Source organism: Acyrthosiphon pisum, chromosome A1, assembly GCF_005508785.2.
Source record: "Acyrthosiphon pisum isolate AL4f chromosome A1, pea_aphid_22Mar2018_4r6ur, whole genome shotgun sequence".
Lineage (NCBI taxonomy): Eukaryota > Metazoa > Arthropoda > Insecta > Hemiptera > Aphididae > Acyrthosiphon > Acyrthosiphon pisum.
In genome coordinates, this window is record NC_042494.1 from 106355096 (window position 1) to 106359979 (window position 4884).

Below are 4884 nucleotides of genomic sequence, written 5' to 3' on the forward strand. Positions count from 1 at the left end.
ACCCCCCCCCCCCCGTGAGCACGCCCCTGGCCCCAGCCCTGAACACACCACTAACCTAAATCACATTATACATATTCCATTCTCCGTGTTCGATAATATATATGGGGATTTTTTTTGTTTGATCAAAATCGATATTTTTTACTATAGGAACATAATATACTATAATTTTTAAACGCATCTTTCAATTAATTTTGTAATTCCAGCAATCGGTTCTAGAAATAAAATTAGGCGACTTAAAAACTTATTTGAATAAATTATTAATTTTTAGTATCTATAGTATCTATTATTTAACGCAAAAAAATAAAGATAAAAGATACAGTAAATAAAAAAAAATTTGGATAAAAGACTGTAATATAGTCGTATAGATAATATAATATATCATATATATATATATACAATTAACAAATGTCAACAAATACAAGATTATAATATAATATCCAAGGTACGTATAATAGCAAGCGCATTTGAATAATTGTAAATTTAAAATTATTAAAATATAACTCTATGCTTAACCTCATTTTAAATAAACACTTACATTGATTAGATATTGACTGTATTATCAAAACTAAGGTTTTATTGATATTAAAATTGTACTATGTAATATGTGTACCTACTTCTAAAATAATATGTTATTACATATTTTCATATTGTAAGCTTAGGTACCTAGGTACGTATTATTTTTTTTTTTTTTTTGAACTTAGGCCCGGCAACTTAGGCCATTAGCTATTTTTGTTTTGTTTGTAGGTTTTTTGTTGGTAGGGGGAGGAACACGTGTGTATTTGTTTTGGCAGAATTTTTGATTTGAGCACCCGTAAATATCTGCCATGCCCGGGTGGGGGATGGCGGGACTTACACCCCGTGACTTTCCCAAAGAAAAATGCCATGCATGGCCGAGGTTTCGAACCGGCGTCGGTGTGCGCGCAACCGACGCCTTAGTCCGCTCGGCCACTCCGTCCCCCAGAGTTAAATGTTTATACGATTCCATACTTTTGTTTTACCTTCTTAGCCTTTTATACTGAATTGGTAACATTCTTCAAAGTTCCGTGTTTTTATCCTTATAACTCTTTTATTACATTAATGTTTTTTAACACACTTTTTATAATATTTTACAAACTTTTAACCAAAATTTGTAAGTGTTTGTCAAATAAAAACTAAATTAGTCATGCATTATGTTTTATTATAATTTGTATAGAAACTTTAAATAGTTTCACATTTTTCTAGTTATACGAAAAATAAATGTTAAAGGGCTGGTTTTTTATTATGATATATTACTGCATTAATGTTATAAATTATATAAAGTAATCATAAATATTTCAATACACAATTTACAATATTTTATGCAATCAGACTACAAATTTCCCTTATTATTATATTAATACGTATACTCTCATAGTTTTGCTGTTTTTATTTATTTATAAAGAAAGAAATAATATTACTTTTAAATATAACTATTTAGTTTATTATAAATATTATTAAGTATAACATAATAACTAAAAAGTTACTGTAACAAGGATAGTTAAAGTGAAATATGTAGTAACAATGCTACTTTATTGCAGAATTTAATTTGCAGTTTAATGTTGTATATAATAATAGGTAATTAATTATATAAACATCCAATGTCAAAGTATTACAATTTGTAAATATTAAATTGCACCATATCAGTCAATGAATTATTTTTATTCAATAAAAGGTTGGCAAGTGGGTACCATTCTGCTGTACATTATGTGTCGGACGTGTCGTGTGGGTCATTATAATGGTTGTGTTAAATTTAAATGCAATGATTTAAAATCATTGCATACGAAAAACGATTCTGAGTGAAGACGGTCTATCAGCCTATATTACTAAGTAATATTTTATGACATAATAAATTGATATTAAATTATACAGTAGGTTGAATTAATTTTTTCTGAAAACATTGCATTTGAAAAAGTCATTGTGTATAGTGTATATAAAATAGATTAATATAATAATATACTTGTAAAGTTTCAAGTAGGTACGATTAATATTTTTAAATTACCTACAAAAAGTAATTAAATTTGTTAGTTTTCGTTTGAATATCTAATTTCGTTCAAATTTAAACTTGAAATAGGTAGCTAAAAAAAATTGTTTTTATTTATTTTAAGATTTTATGGTAAAACTACTTGTAACAATTTTTGTTTTAAAAGTTCAATCCTTAGATATAAAAATTGAACAATTTAAACATTTTTAGCTACAGAATAATTTACATAATTTTAACTTTAAATCGTACTTATGAGGAAAACCGTGACTATGTATATTTAGTATTTTTGAAATGCTATTACTTATAACAACTTATGAGGAACTTTGTATTGGGTTTTCAAGATTTTTGACCCAGCGAAATATTATTTACCCACAAAAAAACATTAAAACAAATTTTTCATAGCTATAAATAGCTCAAAATGAGACAAAATATTTTTTTTATTGTTTTTTTTTTTATTAAAAATATATTTAATTACAATCTATACAACATCTGTACAATAAGTAATTTTGATTTAAAATATTTAAATAGCGAGACTAACAGATAAGGGAGGGCACTCAGTAGTGCTGCACCCAAATACAAAATATTTTAAACTATTTTATGAACTGTCATATTTGATGAAAATTTAAAGTATCTACGGTTATCATTTTTTTTTTGTGTTACATTATAAAAATAAAATTGATGTTGTCAAAAATGAGTTTGGCGTAAAAAAAATCCTGTTTTACTTAAAATACCTATTTTTGAATACCTAGTAGTAGTAGGCTCAAGGATTCATTTACTTATATAGTTATATGTACTATATAGTTACAAGTAAAATAATGAAATTAATAAATTTGTAACTAGTGAGTTTTATTTCAGACAAACAGTTTGTAAAGTTAAAGTAACAATCCGTACAAAGTGATAGAGTATAATTAATAATACTTTTTAAAGCAATATCTGCAAAACGAAAATAACATTTCCCTAAAATTAAAAATGTTCATTAAACAATTTTGATATTTGTTAGTCAAGACTTTTGAGGTATATTAATCTTGAGCTTATAGTTAAATCACAGATAGTTTGAACATAAATAATATTAATGAATTATTATAAAATATTAATATTAATCTTATACCTACATCTAAAATTTAAAAATAAAATCTATATAAATAATTTTCAATTCATATAGTCTTGTAGGTTTTAGGTACTGTTTGGTCTATTGGACAAATAATTATAAAAAAAATAAACTAAAAAAATATAATTGTACAGTCAAAAAATATTAGATCTTATATTATTATTATAGATAGACATTGTACCTAAATACTTTTCAGGTGTAATGGATTTGAAAAAATCTTGTAGCTCATAATTTTTTTTTTTTATTTGAAATTATGGCTTCGACAACTGAAATCATTAGACTGCTACTGTGGGGGAGGGTACCGTTGGTTTGAACACGTGTGTGTATGTGTAACATGGATTTTTCACTAAAAATCCCGGGCGGTCACCCATTCGGGAACTAGTGACACTGGCTGAAGCGTACACTCAGAGCATATTCATGACTGAATTCAAACACCACGCCACACCTAGCCAAAGTTAATAATTGTATCATTATTAATAACATATTATTTATTTTGATAATATCGAAAGTCAATACAAATTGGGAAAATGAATTTCAAAATATATATTTTTTTTTTTCATTAATTGACCCGTGGCAACTTAGGCCATTGGGTAGTTTTCATCTGTGGGGGAGGGATCTGTAGGTTTTAAACTTTGACAGGTTTGACAGAATTTTCTAGTGGGCACCTGTAAGTATCTGCAATGCCCGAGTGGGGGAAGGCGGCCTCTCTCTCTCCAGACACCGTGACTGCCCGAAGAGAAGTGCCGCCCGTGGTCGAGGTTCAAACCGGCGACGGCTCGCAACCGACGACTTACTTTACTCAGCAACTCCGTCCCCCCAAAATATATTACTAATTTTGTTATATTAATATCGTTGAAAAAATAACCTTCCTCCCAATATTACGTTACAATAAATTAACTAGTTTTTTTATAAAAAATTTAATGGTAGGTATATAGGTACCTAATTTACATTTAAAATCAAATAATTTATTATAAGATATCTTTACACGCCATCACCTGTTCAAGCTATAGGTATATTTATTTTTGCATAAACTTATATTGATTTTTAATTTCTTGGTAGGTTTATCGGTGGAAAAAACGATTTATTACGGCGAAATATTGAATATGTTTGTCAGAATGTTCCAACAATTGTTAGTTAAATTTTTTTTTTCTATTGAGCTTAAGCCCGGCAACTATTAGTTTTTTTTTTGTAAGGAGTGGTTAATGATCGGAACGGTTGGTTGAAAACATGTGTGTTTTTAGGTTTGGCAGAATTTCAATTGGGCACCCGTAGGTTTCTGCCATGCCCTATTTTAAAATTGTTGATCCCCATTGATATACTTGAGAAGGCTTTCAGTAAACATGTATAATGTAATGTATAATGTTATGCATATTGTTATGCACATTGTGTATTTTGTAGGTACATCTATATTTAGTTATTCGATCATTTAATCTTTCAGAACACAAAAAAATTCCCTTTGAGTGTTTATATAATCATTAAAGAGTTATTAAAACATCTCGTTTTATGCGTAAATAAAGCAATTAATACGGTATGATTTATAACTTAATAAAGCTGATCAAGTTATTAAATTAATGTACCTATACCTAGACCACGTCATCACCCACAATCCTACTCAAATGGTTAAATTTCAGATTTAAATTGTCAATACAGCTACTAAATCACACAAATCCGTCCATTTCAAGAATATTACGATAAGTACAGACCATATATCACGAATTTGAATATGTAAACAAACCAACAAAACAAAGTAATGGTATATTATATTTTTATAGAATAA